Below are 19,631 nucleotides of genomic sequence, written 5' to 3' on the forward strand. Positions count from 1 at the left end.
TTTATATGCAATAACTGGTAGTTAAAAATGTATCTTATCAAATCATTTAGTATTTAGTATTTTTGGCGCACGTTATTCTGTAATATGCTTTTCCTATTTTATGCAAGACAAACTTTATGAAATCAAACCCAACCAAAAACAATGCAATTCAACCAATTTGTTTTTATAAAGGGGGTCAGACTTGGCATGCAAGTAACTGCCTAAAATAAACACACATCCCTTGATTAGCTTCATTGTCGTAATCAAATGACGAACGTTTTAATGATTGGCTGTGTGTCTCTTTTGCTACTTGACTGAACCCAGTCCAGTTTTTGCCAATGAGTGTACTTCACATCCGTGCTGGCACAACAGACCCACATCCACATGTAATGTATGACAAGCATGCAGGAACCGAAGTCCAGGCTCGGCAGAACTCCTGTATGTTTTACTCTGTTCTTTACAGTTGAGAATACAAAATCAGAGCGTGGAGGGGGGCTGGGGAAGGTGAACCATATGTGCTGTGTCTTGTGGTTTGAAGAGCTGGATTCACAACGTGGATATTCACGACAGGCATCCCCTACGTGTCACATGGGGTTGCTTCAGACGATGTGCAGCACACGCAGACACTGCCCACAATCTCGGGGAAGGTATTTTATTCCACACGGCTGTTTCCTCAACTCTGGCGCTTCAGCCAGCTGCAGAGTTTTTCCATTCACTTCCCTTTTTCATTTCACATAGATGTAGGCTTATATTTACTATACCCAGACAAACAAACATCAAAAAACTAAAACAGCAATGCCCCAGATGAACACCATGCTCTCAGAGGTCTGAGCAAGGGATGTGGCTCTGAAAAGGGCTGCTTTATAGCCTACACTGAACATTTTGAGTTTTACCTTGCCATCACAATGAGAACACAGCTCACTTAACAAAAAACACCTTTACACACTTGAATGTCTGGCACAAATCCTGGTCTCATTACCTATGGGTTTCCTTCTAGAAGTAGGATCCAATTTACCCATCTATTTGTCAGTTAAGCTACTTTTAATAGTTTTAATTACTGATCACACCCAAAGGCACATTGCTGGCTAGGTTATCCTGCTGGTAATCATTTCAACATTTCCCTAGTATTAGGTAAGACAATATGTTAATTGCTAATGGGAGGTTTTGTTTTTACTGTTGCTCGAAACCTATGAAGTTGATACATGAACCCAGAGACTGGATCACCATTCTGCTTAGCATGTGACTTTTCTACAGTAACAGAAGCAGATTAAACATGTCCTGAATTCCTCTGCCTAATTATTAAATATAGAAAAGTTTATTATAACTGTCACTGATTGCACTCAAGACATCTTGTTGGCATGGTATACAGCTAAGAACCACTGGCTGGTCCTTCATGGTATGGAGCATGGAAAAAAGGCACTGAACTGAGCAGAGAATGGTTTTGGCTCCACAGACAATTTTTAAACATCTTTTTTTGTTTGTTTTCTTCTCATAGCTTTTCTTACACCAGAAAGTGGGACAATGCACTTTAAATTAAACATTTCAAGCTGACTGAGGATTAAGCATGACCACAAGGAGCACCATGGAGTAGAAAGACTTGAGGCACTACTACAATAATGGAAAAAGATCAAGCAAATTACAAGCTATGAAGTTCAGTCTTGCAGTTTAGTCCAAACAGATTCAGCTTAATAGGAACACTCTGACAAGCTTAGTGTCTGCATTTTGTTTACATTCCTGCTTTATTTGGATGGAAAATAATAATAATAAATATAAACACTTTGTGCACATCTAGCATGCAAATATAAATTAATTTAATTGAGTTAAAGAAGTGCACATTCCTGTACATCAATTACACATTAAGGATGTGCCCCCATCTCTGAGCCACTTGGAACAATGCAGGTATTCATTTTTGCATACAAATAATGCACGCGTTTTATAATTGAAAACAAGACATTCGAGAGAATACTTTCCCAGATTATATTTTCATGCAGTAACTAACATTTCACACCTTGAAACTTACCACAATGTTTGGGGTGACTGATATTCTGCATTTTTGAAAAACATTTGATTTTTAAAAGCTATATTTTATAACTCATTTTAAAGTATACTACAGCCAGACACAGTTTGATTAAAAGGTCCCATTAGGCTTGTAACTTATTGTGAGGGATTGAATTTCAGCTAAAATTAGCCATCAGACTCAATTTATTACCTCTATTGAGAACTCAGAAAGTCCACTAACTGCTTCCCACTAGCACAAGCTTGCTCCAGGTTGGCGATATAATGTTGCATTTTATTTTGGCACAAACTAGTTCAAGACAAACTGTAAAATGAATAGTTTGCGCTCAGGGTGGATAGAGTTTGCCCCAATATTGAATTAATAGAAAAGTGGTAGAAAAATACTCTTATTCAAATTCGATTTTAAGAAGACATTTTAGAAACTCAAAGTCTTTCATTCACCCAGCAGAGCACAGGCTGGCTGACTGACCGATCTTGTGCACAGTACCAAGCTGATATTAAACGTTGACAGCTGATAGCGCCTCTCTACTTTACTGCATAATTTTCCCATTACCAACAACATTAAGACTTCTCTGTGCACTACTTAGCGTATTAGCCCTTCAGATGTGTTAGAGAAGGTGGAGTTTCCCCCCAGTCAGTCACTGTCATGTTGTCTGCTTAGTCGTTAAAAAAACAATCCTTCAAAAAGCCATTTGATAAATTAAAGTTGACGAAATTGCCACTTTTGCAGCTCTTTTAGGCTCCGACCTGTTAACTGAAATGCGTGACTTTCTAGGCAGAACGTTTAAGAGGTTCCCTGGACTCATTCCCCTCCAGCTGAAAAAATCGAAATAAAGGATTTTTAGTTCAATCCTTTCCAAATGGAATAGCAGCAGAAGAGTTCTTAATTGCTCGAATGGGCCCACGCGACTAAACAGAAACAAATGACCTTTTGATAAAAAAAAGTGTGTGTCAAAACCTGCTTCTTTCCCCTTATGTTTTAACCAAGGTGTAGATTTTAAGAAAATTGCTGGTGCCTCCCTCCCATTTCTCATATCTGCTTTATAATAACAGCTCAGATGTTTCTATTACGGGCCTATTCTTAGCAAATGCTGTGGCCACTCCAGTAATATTTTTAAAGATTATTATAGTATTTTGTAACTCCCTTTCCCCTTTGGCGGCGGTCCGAGTTTTTTTCCTTTTTTCCCCCCTTTCTCAACAACGATCTCTGGTTGTAAAATAATAGACCATCAGCCAGCAATAATTTGCAATCCAAACAGACTTGACGCTCCCTGACATTTATTGAAACCTCATACTCTGCTTGCTGGTTTCACTTTCCCCTCAGTCGCCTGTGTTTTTACAGACAGACCCAAAACGTTGGCGATCAGGTTTAATAATGAGGCAGATATTCGTCTTGGCTGCGGCTCTTTGCTTGTGTTGGCCTGCGTTCGCGAGGCGGGCTGCAGCAGACATGCCGCTCGGAGTTAATTATGCTGGATGGTGAGAAACATGGCTTGACCCTGCAGACGGTGCAAGTGATGATGAGCACAGAGCACTGCTGCCTTCTGAACACATTCGGTTAGATCCCATTTTAATTCCCACCCATTCAGACAAGGGTTATTATGGTAAAGCAGTGTAACTACAGTCTAATACTGAATACGTCTTGCAGTTTTACTGTATATACAACATGCGCTGGGCAGAAGGAGAGAGTGCAAGTATCTTGATTCTGTATTTTGTTTAACCACTGCAGTCCCCAAATAACGTGCACACAGTTCTTCACTGCACCAGGCAATCGACATACACATACATGCATTTCCAGCAAACATCCAGGAGGATTCACTCGCACACATCGTGAATACACTAACCCCTGCTAGCTAAATAATGTGTGATCAAGGTGTATCAATCGAAAGTGACGTGAATTAAGTGAAGGTCAAATAGCTGTTTTCAAACATGTTGTTCATGCATCATTTAGTGAATTCTGGGTAAATTCCAGAAATGTATTCTTTCTTGAGTATTAATAATGAAAATGAAAAGCTATTGGCTAAAACTCAACGTTAAAAATATAAATATAAAGAGGTAAATGTATCCTCTTCCATCACCATACTTTCATATGTAACGTAGAGACACAGACTGCATTCTCCTGCATTAAGTAGCTGTTGTCTAGCTAAAGTATGATACAAACAGTATATACATTAGAAAGAAAGAGGGGTAAGAATAAATGGCAATGTATCTGTATATTTTAATGATTAAAAAACTATTTTTTAAATTAAAATAGAAACCTTTTCCACATTTACGTACACCTAATAAAAACCCATACATTTGAATGGAAGCACACGGGACGTTATAAAGGTGGACTTGTGCTTCCTATAACAGGATCATTCCAGCCAAAAACAATCTTGCAAATGGCGGTTGAATGTTTTCATTGTTTTTTAATTTTTTTGCTGAGTTAGGGTGAATTTGTTTTGCTCCCTGGCCAACATTAAGCATTCCTGGGCCTGGTAACAGTGCTGTTCTGTGGCAGACACCTCACCAGTGCAGACTGGGGCAGCCGCAACCATTGGCATCCGGCACACTCCACCTCAACCCCAGAAGACCAATGTCCAGACAGCCGGTGTACTACACTTAATTAACACTAGCCCCCTTGCTGTCATTTTACTGTAATGTACACACAATTGAACAAGATATAACCAGTTTTGTCATGCCTATATTTAAACTACCCTAATTATTTTTTCTCTTGCTTCACTCCATATTATATGTAATTATATTGGTCAACACTACGGTATTCAATTTGTCATTTTTGTAAATAGTTCAGCAAGGAAGACAGATAAACTATAAAAACTTGGAATATTGTAAAGTAATATCATTAATCTTTTATTACTTAGTGACTTAGCTCTACGACCTAACAGTGAGGCCCACAGAACTGTAATTTGATAATAAAAACACAATCATAAACTCTTCAAAGTAGTATAATATAAAGAACAAGTAATCAGTTGTGTAATGTTGACATTTTAAATTGTTGTAGTAAATGTATCTATATTTCGAAGCGCATCCGTTAAGACATAAGAAGCTACGCTGGGCTGACTCTGGGGCCATATAGTATTCTTCAGTATAAATGGAAACAGATTTACAGACACAGAAAAACGTGGGTTGAGGTTATTGTTGCCCCTTTTTTATGGCATTCAGCGTTGTGCCTGTAAATATCCAGACTGTTAACCACCTGGGATCTTATATAGACTTTGCCGATTAAAACTCAGTGTGAACTCCCCTTCGTCTTTCCACTTGTGGCCTTTTCAAACTATCAGGTGAACACCAGTTTCGAGTTTTTCCTTCTGTCTGGATTGAATTTTATATTCTGAGGATTAAATAATGTCATGTACTGCAAATTATGGCAGCTCATTAATCTGTTCACCAATCCGGCAAGCGGCGGCTTCCCTCCTGTACCCGTGTCCGTGCTGCAGCCTGGATAAGACGTGATGTCAAGGCTCGTTTTAATGGGGGCAAAGTAGCTGGGCCCCTGGAAGAAGCTGTGAATTCGACTATTATTAGCAAATATGCAACCCGTGCTTTCTTTAGAAGCAGACATCACGCCAGCCCTGTTTAAAATTGCAATACTTAAGGAAATTGACTGAGACACGTTATTAGCCGGAGCAGCTTAAAATATAGGTGGATGCATTAATGGCATGATTGCAACCCAATTATAATTCAGAATGCTTATACAATTTATCCGTGCAATGTAAGTCACTAGGGGTGCTACTGGCATGACATCATTTACTGTAATAAGTGACCAGAGGAACAAAAGTGATGGTGGAGATTAATGTGTTCAATTAACCAGCTGTTTGCTTCTGTAATGTTGACGCTCAAAAAAAAAGAGAAAGTATACTAATATAGTACATAAAGGGTAATTACTGAAAACTGAGCTATATTCCTGAAATGAGAGATCTACAAATCATACAGAACACCAATGTTTGGAGAACAATACAGTATGTTTCTAGCTTTAACCAAGGGACTACCAGCTAGTGTAACAGTGTGGGGTCCTTTCCTTACATTAATCACTGCTAGTTTACCATCTCAGTTACATTTTCACAGAGTGGAGTAGCAGACGTATAAATGCAAGAGATCTTTAAAAGCCTTAATGTGGATCACAGGGGCATTGCCTGTTCATCCAAACTTCCTTCTGGGAAAAACACGTATTGAATAATATTGAATTCATTATAAATTTAACATAAAACATACACAATAATTATACAAATAATTTCAAATAATTCTATATTAATCATGCCGTTCTTGTTTAAGGTAGCACACGCCAGGCACTAATTGTAATATAGAACACAAAATTATGTTCCTGGCAGCATCACTTGTATTTTCATTTTAATTTTTAGAAAAGTTGTTTGTTAAGGAACCAATTAAATATGATTTATGGCCACGATGCAGAGCCCAGTTGTTGGATTTTCATTACGGTAATGTCAGCAGGATTGACAGAAGGAATTAGAAAAGATGCATCAGACTTCCAACATTCAGGAAAAAATTTTGCACTGAGCCTGGCAATGACTTCTGACTTGGTTCGGTTTCTATATAGCAGTACATCTGTAAGAAAGCAAAGCTCACAGGCCTTTAAAGCAGATTAATCCTTTTTGATTTTATGTAGTGTCCATACCAACTGATATGCAAATACATAAACACTAACTATGACTGAATTTACAAAGAGTGAAGGGGAAGAAAACAACTAAAAAACCTTACATTTGGAAATGTTTTGTTTAAAATCACCATCATGTAGGTTTGCAGTACGTGTGCACACATGTTGCATAGAGAACTGGTGATGTCAGAGAGGAGTGGGAGAGCTACGTTTCTGTGATGTGATTGTGTTGATTTCTGCAGGCCCCACTGGGGGATAGTAATATATAATGTTTAGTGTGTACAGTAGCTGGCCATGTTGTGATAAATGACAGCAGACAAGCACTGCTGCATAACAGTAGAAATTTCACGCCCCACGGACATATTATAATTTGACATGGTTCTTTAATAGCTTTCAATCCATCAGCTGCCGTGTCAAGGTGATTAAAGCAAAGCACAGCTGCATGGCTCTCATGTATGTCTAGCAGAGGGGATGGATACATTTTCAGTCTATAATCACCAATCTTCAGTCCGTGCCACCACCTGTGCCTCAGAGAGGGCTTTACCCCACACCTGATTTTTCAATTCAGATTAAGTGTTGCATCAGGTTGGTTACGGTCGTGTTAAACGGTTTAACATAAGGACCACTTGGACAGTGAAGTACTCCACAGTTTGTACAATGTAATACATGCTGTGCCACTTAGCTAAGGTGTGGAATCAGATCTTGGGGGCTTATAAATGTAACCAAACGTTAAAAAAGAAAAACAACAACAAAAAAAATGCACAAAAAACAACTGGTTGCAGGCAAATTCATCTCCAATACAATTTAAAGTTGCAAAACCACAACAAATTAGATATAATCTGTAGGGTTGTATCCCACCAAAAATGTACATGTAAATAAACTGTAAGAAAACACGTTCTTTAATTAAACACAAGTTAACGTAGTCACAATTCTTAGAATGAATGCAAATGTATTATTAATATTATTATTATTATTATTATTATTATTATTATTATTATTATTATTATTAAAACAAAATATAAAGTGCTATTCACTATAGAAATACAGAAAATGAAGCTCAAGGCTAAAGCAAGCTCGAATGACAAATGGCAGAATGATAAATTATAATCTCTGTTCTTTTTTCTTCTTGGCATGTCTGTCTTTTCAAAGACCCAGTCTGTTCAAACGCTTTCCCTCTCTGATAACTGTCCACTCTGATCCATGAAAACATAGGAATGCCCTAAGCGACACTCCAGTAACAAACATTTTGACATTTGTCGTCCTGACTGTTAGCCGACAGTTCGCTAAGAGCGCTGTAAGAATGTCTTCACCATCGCTTTCTCTGAAGCCCAGCCGCAGTGTTAATCCCCCAGACCCCTCGCTGCGCAAGCACGGAGATTTACAGTGATGGGGGTGTCTTGCTGGGGCAAAGATAGCTTTCTAAATTTACAAAACACTGCTGCTTTCTCTAGCGACCCAAGCAGGTGGGCAGTTTGCTGCATAGTGCCTTTGCACTTTTTACACACGCACTTGATTTGAGGTTAAAGGGCCATGGGCCAAACGTCACAGACTCGGAGAGAACAAGTGTACAAGCCAGCTGACACCATGCTAGACAGGCTTCCAGCTGACTCCCATTGATCTATATTAGAAACTCATGCAAAGCGTATCTTGTTTTTACTAGCTGGTCAGAGGCCCCTCGGTGATCAAAGTGTTGCCAGATATTGAGTATAAACAAAAATGTTAAACCTCCAGAATATTGAAGGAAGGGATGAAACACAAATGGGATCAAAAAGAGTTAGTCAGAAAGAGCAGAATGGATAGGAAGAGCCATCCTTGCCTGCATTCAGGTGGGTTTGTAGCATTCTTTTTGTGTGGTGCAAACAAAAAATGTAAAACCTATGTAGCCACACTTGCTGAAACCAGGCTTGCACAGGATAAGAAATGAATGAAACCACAGGAGTAAGTTTAAATACTTTGCACAATTGGGGAAAAATATATTTTGGAATTTAAATCAATTTCAGGAGTAACATCTGTTAACTTTTTTTTTTTTTTTTTTGGGGGGGGTAGTGTGCATATAGTAATGCATTTTAAACCATGACATTTATGTATATATTAATGTTGATCTGAAACCTGGCAAAAAAAAAGTAAAACGTATCGAATAAGTTAACAGATTTATACTAAAATCTACTGATTTTTATTTTCCAATCACCTACCACAAACATAACTTCAATCCCATAATTTAAGAAGCATAACTGCCCAAAGAACTAACAAGCTTTTCTGTAACCCCCTCAATTGCAGATGTCATGCATCCTAGGGTAGACAAACTGTATATATATGTAAAGTAGTGAAGAGGGTATGAGTTTGGGTTTATACTACGTTATACAATTCTTAAAGAGCTTTTTATGCTCGACAACACTTAATAAATCACTTAGTATCTGAAAGCTGTTTTTGAAAGACCGTTGCATTTTGTCAGGGTTTATTGGCAATTTTGAGAAGTGATACTACCTGATTCAAGCTGAAAAAAAAAAATACTCTTTTGTTTTCTCTCATTTATTTTGTCTGTCTCAGTGACTCCCTGTCACACAAATCTCTCACTGAGTCAGATTTGCAAGGCCATAAAGTTTCCACTTCTGCCCAGGTCTCCATTAGGAAAATATAGTAAAAATAGGCCTAGTTTACTCAAATAAACAGTCAAAAGCACTTTAATGCACTGCAGACGTGCCAGTTGCAGCAGCCTCGATATCTACTCCCAGTGGTAGAGTTAACAACCTACACTACAAACAATGTGAGGGAAAAGAAAAGACTCGCTTCCACCACACACTCAAGCTGGTTCAAATCAAGGCCTAGAAATCAAGTCCTCAGAGAGGCTTCTGTCACAGTTCTTCCAGACTGGTAGTGACCCTTTTAACGGCTCCTGAGGTCAGATCCTCTGACACCCCTGCCCTGATCTCTGAACACTAATGACAGCAGCCAACCATGCGGCCACAAATCAGACCCCTCTGTTGAACGGTCTTCTCCAGAAAAGATAACAGCAGCTGGTTCTGCACAGCAAACATGTTTATGTAAGCCTCCAGTGCTCAAGTTGCCACAGCAAAATTAGTTTTAGGATTTTTCCTTGCCTTAAAAAGGAGATGTATAGAGTATAACATGAAATTATGTATTTCAGTTGCATTTTATTCATTTATTGCTAGGGGTTGCATCCCCTTTTTCACTTTCCATATTAAAACTGAATATGTACTGTATTGTATGACAGGAACATACCTACATTTAGTGTAAATATTTTAAAAAAAACTGACTCTGGGGCAAGGCTTTGCTTTATGTTAGTAATTCAATGTTGTCATTTGACTTACATGTATTATTGTTATTAGTATTACTAGTTCAAAGATTAAACCTTGTATTTATGTATTTAAATTCCCTGGTGTAAGGAATAAAACCAAATGCATGTGAATATCAATAAATGCTGTACCAAGTGAAAGACTGTCAAGATATAATAATACAAATATAAAAACAATGTAAAAAAAAAAGTGTAAAAACTAATCAAATAGGATGATTCAAGAACACAGACTCCACACACTGTATTCAGACATTCAAGACACTTCTTTTGTTTAAATTTAGGACATGCTCTGTGATAAGCAAGTGTCAGCATAAAGGCCTTTCTGTCTCTCTTCGAGGCTTCTTACATTCCTCAGGGTTGGTCGCAAAGAAGTCACAATTAGAAAGTCACAGCTGCAAACGGCCCCGTCAAGTTTTTTTTTTTTTTTCTCTCTTCTCCCCCTAGCTCCTCCATGCCGCGTATCAGCCCTACTAAGGACAGCACGTGTTGTTTTTGTGAAACAGTGGAAGTAGTTGAGACTGTGGAGGTCTGTTTAGTAAATGGGATGCAAGCATTCTGAAATTGCTATAAATAATTCTGTGCAGGGAGGCAGGCCAAGTAAAGTGGGAGCTGTTTTTCTTAGCTGTAGCTTTTGCTTGGGAATTAAAACTGAAGAGAGACATTATCAGGTCCTAAATTAATGATAACATTCACATAGGTAAACTATGATTTCAGATTTTATATAATCCACATGTATGAATACATGACGATGATGATGATGATATTAAGAATAATAATACATATATTTAATTGTTTGAACTACTGAAAAGCAGTAGCCTGTTTTCTTTGGAATCCATTCTATAGCTTCTTCTGTTCTTCTCCAGCTCACTGTCATTTTAATATTTTCACTCTCTCAATGATGTCACACACTTTAGTTTTTTCTTTGATCCATTAATTTATTATTCTGTCTCTTGTTTTTATTCGTTGAGGGCTTATTTGCATTGTTTCCAGTTTCTGTATCATACACATGTATATTACAGTGGCCCTCAGCCCTGGTTCTAGGGCCTCACTGTACTATTGGAGTTTATTCCAGCCAAGATAATTGAACTAATAATGTTACTGATCAGAGCTTTTAATCATAAATGTAATATAAAATGATATAAAACACTGAAATTCTCCCACTGTTTGTAAACTAAATTAATTTAAAAACAACTCATTAGTTTAATTGAGGATTAAATTAAAGAACTGAGAGCTTGGTTGCAAACAAAAACGTCAGGATATTATATATACAATATATTATATTACACACACACACACACACACACACACACACACACATATATATTATTGAGATTCATTGATTTCTTATCATTTTTGGGAGGTGTAGCGTTATATCTCAGTAAGTCTACTGGGAAGTCTCCCGTAACTCAGAACTATGGGTCCCAGCGCTGCGGACAATATGACGAAATGCTACATGAAGTGAACTGCAGCAGAGCCCACCCTGCCAGCTCGGGCCGGCAAAAGAAACAACAGTCCACACTGGGGAAAAGAGCAATGTGTAAGAGCAACAAGAACATATAATTAATGGTTTTAGGGGTGAAAGAACTAAAGGAGCTCATCAGGGATAGGTTTCTGACCGGAGCACAAACACACATGTTCCGTGTCACTTTCATCATATTACCAACTGGTGCTCTTGCTGCGAATGGTGCTGGGTTTTGAGAGCCGCTGTGAGGCACTATGGTTGTGATTCAGTGTTACACACTGTACTACATTTTTACAGAATATTTACACTCAGCAAAGTGCCTGAACCTTTGAAGTCCTTAGGAAATCAGAGAGCCTATGTTAGGACCTAATCTTTTGTAAAAATGTGACCGTAGAAACAAAAGTGGTGTCTGGTAGCTTGTCCCCAGGCATCATACAATGTTTATACCACGAGGATGAGACTAGTGCAGAAAACTTAATTGTATTATGCATGGGCAAAGCCTGTATTTGTTTGTTTAGCTTCTGTTTTCATATGGTTAAAATAATGATGCTCACCCTTAAAAAAACAACAAAAAAACATAGAACTGCAATTAGAAGGAATATGGTAATTACTGGACTCATGATGATACAGCGTTATGACATAAATGAAATGAAAAGAAGCAAACAATTAAAACTGGAAAACACCACCAAACCCACTTGGGCAGCATTTGCTCGTTGCCATTTGGCGAGGTGAAAGGCGAACAGACGAGTGGAAAAAAAAAAAACACTAACAACAAAAAGAAAAAATGTAATGCTACTCGATCTTAATTGATACTCTGGTCAGAATTCCCCCATTCTGGGCATGACTTAAGTCTAGATAACTGGAACCAGCCCCTCCGAGAGGGAAATCCCGTAACTGTGCCATCTCGCTCCGTGGCCAATTGATATGTAAATATTGGGGTTTTGCATATCCACAGCCATGTCGTTCCCACTAAAGCAACAGCAACCCAGGTGCATTTGAGAACCTTTGACCAAAGAAAATAACATTTGTATGCTTAGGGGGAAAAAAAAAATCCAGAGAAAATTACTTCCCTATTTAGAAAGTAGACAATGAAAAATTTTGGATCAAGTCTGCTTTAAATTAAAAGTTTATACATTTATGCAAGCTTTGAATATATACTATGCATACATTAGTATATAGAATGTAAACATAATATTGTAGAATATATAAATATTATAGAGTAATCTGTTTTTCAAGGATGAGGGACAGGGGATAGCTATATTTGTGATGTTTGGAATTACTTAATCCATGCAAGACAATCATGTACAGGTCTGTTTGAAAGCAATTAGAAGTTGCATTTTACAGACTTTGTCTCTGGCAACAGCTAGTTCCCTTGCAAGAGACAGTGCAAACAAAGGCAATGGCAGGTTAGATAAGATGACTTTACTTTAAGAGAAACAAATACAAAATGTCCCATTCATTCACAAGACTCAACAGGAAAATTATAGACCTTGGTAGAGCCCTCTAAAAAGGCTGTCATGATGTTTGCTGGACAGTAGAAGACCCTTGTGTAACACTCGCAGTTAAACAAACACCTGCTTGCTTGTGCTCGGCAGAGCAAACAGTCACTTTACTACAAAGCACACCCTACCCATAGGAGAAAGGATGACTCCAGTGTTCCCTCACTTTCTGAGAAAATCCTTCGACAAAACCTGACTTGTAATACCTAGAAGTAAATCCATTATTTGGTGCTTTAATTATTATATATTGTTTTATTACTTCGCCCTTTGGTGACTATTTGCAGTTCCTCATACGTGTCTCTTACTATGGAAGTGTAAATGCATGAAAGTGAGCACTGACATGTGAATGTTTCAATGTGGGCACTTCATCTACTGTTTGGTAAGAAAATACGTGCACATGAGTTCCAGGATGTTAATAACACAATGCAATTACAGGAGAGTGAAACCCTAGAATATGCAGAATTTTCCAGAGACTAATGACAGTATTCCTCTAAGCCATCTATCAAAAGGATCGCAGGCATTAAGGCAAAGAGAGACCTTTAACCTACTGATATCTTTTATCAATTCTCTGTCACAGAAGTAGTCTATTTATTTGTATATAAATACATTAATCATTCTTAAAATTAGATAGCACTGTCTAAGTGTGTTATGGTTTTGTTACATGGTAACAAACACAGGGCATAATAAACAACTTTTTAAATAGCACAATAAAAATTATCGAAGGTTATTATTTAATAAACTCACAGGCACGCAGTTCTAGGGTTGGCCTTTTCAAGCATTTATCGCAGAAGCTGAAATAATTTCCCAGTGGGATATTAAATCTTTTCTGCTCTTAAAAACACCACCTTCAGTGATTGCATAATGAGTTCAATTAAACTCAATGGACGTTACATCAGAAAAATTACGTTTGCCGATTTTCTGTAATTATTTGCTAAGAATGAAACAAAGATTGCAGTATATGCATTTGGAGAGGTTTGGATTTTTTTTTTTTCATATTAAGGTTAGAACATTAATTGTCTACTTGTAGTTACTCTCAGGAGAGCTTTAAATGTGGCACAGACATAATTGCTTTAGTATGGAGCAATTAATTAATGTTTTTTTAAATGTACAGTACTGTGCAAAAGTTTTAGGCAGGTGTGGAAAAAGGTTAAAGTATGAATGCTTTCAAAAATAGACATGTTAATAGATTATATTTATCAATTAACTAAATGCAAAGTGAGTGAACAGAAGAAAAATCTACATCAAATCCATATTTGGTGTGACCACCCTTTGCCTTCAATTCTTCTAGGTACACTTGCACAAAGTCAGGGATTCTGTAGGCATATAGTCAGGTGTATGATTAAACAATTATACCAAACAGGTGCTAATGATCATCAATTCAATATGTAGGTTGAAACACAATCATTAACTGAAACAGAAACAGCTGTGTAGGAGGAATAACGGTCAACAATGAGGACCATAGACGCAGTGGTCGGCCAAGGAAACCTACTGCAGCAGATGAAAGACACATCATGCTTACTTCCCTTCGCAATCAGAAGATGTCCAGCAATGCCATCAGCTCAGAACTGGCAGAAAACAGTGGGACCCTGGTACACCCATCTACTGTCCGGAGAAGTCTGGTCAGAAGTGGCCTTCATGGAAGACTTGCTGCCAAAAAGCCATACCTCCGACGTGGAAACAAGGCCAAGCGACTCAACTATGCACGAAAACACAGGAACTGGGGTGCAGAAAAATGGCAGCAGGTGCTCTGGACTGATGAGTCAAAATTTGAAATATTTGGCTGTAGCAGAAGGCAGTTTGTTCACCGAAGGGCTGGAGAGCGGTACACGAATGAGTGTCTGCAAGCAACAGTGAAGCATGGTGGAGGTTCCTTGCATGTCTGGGGCTGCATTTCTGCAAATGGAGTTGGGGATTTGGTCCGAATTAATGGTCTCCTCAATGCTGAGAAGTACAGGCAGATACTTATCCATCATGCAATACCATCAGGGAGGCATCTGATTGGCCCCAAATTTATTCTGCAGCATGACAATGACCCCAAACATACAGCGACAGTCATTAAGAACTATCTTCAGTGTAAAGAAGAACAAGGAGTCCTGGAAGTGATGGTATGGCCCCCACAGAGTCCTGATCATAACATCAAGTCTGTCTGGGATTACATGAAGAGAGAGAAGCAACTGAGGCTGCCTAAATCCACAGATGAACTGTGGTTAGTTCTCCAAGATGTTTGGGCCGACCTACCTGCCGAGTTCCTTCAAAAACTGTGTGCAAGTGTACCTACAAGAATTGATGCTGTTTTGCAAGGCAAACGGTGGTCACACCAAATATAACAGTTTAGTTTAGTTGCATTTAGTTAATTGATAAATATAATCTATTAACATGTCTATTTTTGAAATCATTCTTAGTTTACAGCATTTTTTCACACCTACCTAAAATGTTTGCACAGTGCTGTATATCACAGAAATAGATGTAATTACTATATATACACTGTATGTGTGTGTATATACAGTGAGGGAAAAAAGTATTTGATCCCCTGCTGATTTTGTACGTTTGCCTACTGACAAAGAAATGATCAGTCTATAATTTTAATGGTAAGTGTATTTTAACAGTGAGAGACAGAATAACAACAAAAAAAATTCAGAAAAACGCATTTCAAAAAAGTTATACATTGATTTGCATGTTAATGAGGGAAATAAGTATTTGATCCCCTATCAATCAGCAAAATTTCCTAATCTCAGCTCGTTACCTGTATAAAAGACACCTGTTCACAGAAGCAATCAATCAATCAGATTCCAAACTCTCCACCATGGCCAAGACCAAAGAGCTGTCCAAGGATGTCAGGGACAAGATTGTAGACCTACACAAGGCTGGAATGGGCTACAAGACCATCGCCAAGCAGCTTGGTGAGAAGGTGACAACAGTTGGTGCGATTATTCGCAAATGGAAGAAACACAAAATAACTGTCAGTCTCCCTCGGTCTGGGGCTCCATGCAAGATCTCACCTCGTGGAGTTTCAATGATCATGAGAACGGTGAGGAATCAGCCCAGAACTACACGGGAGGATCTTGTTAATGATCTCAAGGCAGCTGGGACCATAGTCACAATTAGTAACACACTACGCCGTGAAGGACTGAAATCCTGCAGCGCCCGCAAGGTCCCCCTGCTCAAGAAACCACATGTACAGGCCCGTCTGAAGTTTGCCAATGAACATCTGAATGATTCAGAGGAGAACTGGGTGAAAGTGTTGTGGTCAGATGAGACCAAAATCGAGCTCTTTGGCATCAACTCAACTCGCTGTGTTTGGAGGAGAAGGAATGACCCCAAGAACACCATCCCCACCGTCAAACATGGAGGTGGAAACATTATGCTTTGGGGGTGTTTTTCTGCTAAGGGGACAGGACAACTGCACCGCATCAAAGGGACGATGGACGGGGCCATGTACCATCAAATCTTGGGTGAGAACCTCCTTCCCTCAGCCAGGGCATTGAAAATGGGTCGTGGATGGGTATTCCAGCATGACAATGACCCAAAACACACAGCCAAGGCAACAAAGGAGTGGCTCAAGAAGAAGCACATTAAGGTCCTGGAGTGGCCTAGCCAGTCTCCAGACCTTAATCCCATAGAAAATCTGTGGAGGGAGCTGAAGGTTCGAGTTGCCAAACGTCAGCCTCGAAACCTTAATGACTTTGAGAGGATCTGCAAAGAGGAGTGGGACAAAATCCCTCCTGAGATGTGTGCAAACCTGATGGCCAACTAAGAAACGTCTGACCTCTGTGATTGCCAACAAGGGTTTTGCCACCAAGTACTAAGTCGAAGGAGTCAAATACTTATTTCCCTCATTAACATGCAAATCAATTTATAACTTGTTTTAAATGCGTTTTTCTGGATTTGTTTTGTTGTTATTCTGTCTCTCACTGTTAAAATACACCTACCATTAAAATTATACACTGATCATTTCTTTGTCAGTGGGCAAACGTACAAAATCAGCAGGGGATCAAATACTTTTTTCCCTCATTGTATATATACTGCTATTGCTATATACATATATATATATATATATATATATATATATATATATATATATATATACACAGTTTTTGTTTTGAATTGTTGTTTTGAAGCATGCATTCATGTCAAACTTCATTACACTAAGACATGTCCACATTTTTAAGATCTATCGATTCAATAGATTTTATATAGAGATAATAAATTAATAACCACATTATACTTTTAGTTCAGCACCTAAATTACTTGATTTGGATAAGTAGTTTCACAGTAGCATCCTGAACAGCAGATGATATGTAAAGCACACTAGCTGGTGTTGCTATATGAAATAAGGCATTATAATTCCCACAGCCTACAACTTTGTTTTTGAGATTTGTGCTTCTTGTTTTATTCAGTGAACCGATGACAAATGCTTGTAAAACCAATTCCCCTTTTATACGTGTGATATCAGATATCAAACTTCCACATCAATAAGAACAGAAATAGGCTTGACTGCGGTGAGATGGAAGACACTGCAGTCTTAAATGATGTGCAAACAGACTGCGTCACAAGAAAGGCCTGGTTGGAACGCCAATGTCAGGAGGCTTCGCTTTGATCTCCAGATCACGGTTTCATCATTAGTCCAGAACACTCATCCGCACTGTCTCATCTTTGGGCCTCTGAGATTTTATCAACGGTCACTGTCACATTTTCAGGATGTCCAGATCGTATCCCTTCCACTCTTTAGGCCTGCATAACTTGAACCCAATATTGCAACCATACACCCCGATTCCAAGAAGGAAATTAATTTTCTGCCTGGCAAAAAAAAAAGGAAATAAAAAGGAGACATTCTTCAAAGTTTATAAAAAGAGACTGCATTATAAACAATCACTTACACAAGAATGGAATGATTAATTGCTCCCATTTTTCAGTTCATGTATTTTTTTTCTGCCTGCGAGTTTTGTTATTTCTCACAGCTCCTAACACCACTATCAAGCCAATTGTTCTTGGATGCAAACGGTTAACGCTATACGAGAGAAAGTGACGAAATGAAAATATTTTGCCAGCTTGTCATGTGAAGGATACTTTGGGTGCAATAATCCATCTTTGGCAACTAAAATACATTTCAAAAATGGTTGGGGGTGGACTTGCTGTAGACTGTCTGCAGAAGCCGTCCTGAAGCATTGTCGGAATGGGAAGAGGTGTCACAAGTGCTTTTCAAATGCCGTAAAATTAGAATAACATTATCTGACACCCGGTACAGGCCTTCTGAAGGGCTATATATGATCTATGGTTTTGCCGTTGCTGGCTGGCTGAAGAAACGTCACATTGTATGGTATAAACTCTGGTCCTGCTGTGTATCCATCAAGAGCTGGGGCTTTCTGTGATGGTTGACTGAGCTAGACAAGATGATCAATCATGGGTCTGAGCAAGTGTTTGTCTTCTTACATAAATATTTACACACACACATTATATTATATATATATATATATATATATATATATATATATACACACACACACATACACACACGCACACGCACACACAAATATATTGAATTCATGGCCGGTTTTGGGATTCTGTACTGTAATCTAGTTCTACACAAAAGCAAAAGCTGGATAGAGACTCCAAGAGCAAAGTACTATGTGTAGATTTGCCTTCCCTCACTGTTCCATTTAATGATCTGTGCTTCATCCCCATCTATGCAAACCATGTAGTCTCACAACTAGTTCTACTATAGCCTATAGCAGGGAACCAGCCAAAAATGGCATCTTTTAAAATCTATATTACTAATTTGCATAATTGATCTTTACAATATAGTAAAAATAACATATATGGGTATGCACATACAAATACACACACATATATTTACTGGCAATGGTTTCTATTGTTACTTAAAATATGTGCATATATATTTTTTATGAAATTATATTTTATTAATTCCAGTCTGCTCTATGAAACTCATATTGCAGGAACTGAAAGTGTACGATGGACGTATTATTTACAATAAAAACAGCTGTCTCCACTTACAAGCCACAAGAAGAGGAAGACTTCACACATCGGCATTCTGTGGAAAGCACATTTTATATGCATGCACTAGAAAAATAAACAAACAAGCTCAGAGATGCATGCTAACTGTACTAATAAGGTTTAGACAATACAAATAAGACTGAGGTTTGTGCACAGTGCAACACTCACTGTGCCATGCCAGATTGGAGAGCAGTAATGAGGGGCATCTGTTGTTACATTATGTAAAAAAGTACTACTGGCACTGACTAAGTGCTGAATATAGCTACTCACACAGAGGGCACAGCCCAAACCGCTGCACACAGAGTCAAACCTTATTGATTTAATGACAGCAACTCATCTGGCAATTTAGTCAGTACCAACCATACCATTATTATTAATAATAATAATAACAATAATAACAAAGAGATAAATGATAAGGCAAGGTAAATTTAGGAGAAAAATACATTACATTTTAGTTAAATAAGTAATCAGAATTCCATAATCACATAAACATTAAATGATTATACAAAAATGTATTCCATAAAATGACGAACCCTCAACAAAGGAATCTGCAAAACTCCAAATGAAAATCAAATCAAAGAGCACAGAGCAATTAGCTGGGCGGTACAGATTTAGATATTAAAACCAGTGGCATAGGTTTGGTTTCAGAATTGGGGGGGACGTGTCCCCTACGCCTATGGAGCCGGGCATACATTAATTGGGGGGACAATGTAACATTCTCTCAACATTTTGGGGAAC

This window comes from Amia ocellicauda, chromosome 5, assembly GCF_036373705.1.
Source record: "Amia ocellicauda isolate fAmiCal2 chromosome 5, fAmiCal2.hap1, whole genome shotgun sequence".
NCBI classification, from domain to species: Eukaryota; Metazoa; Chordata; class Actinopteri; order Amiiformes; family Amiidae; genus Amia; species Amia ocellicauda.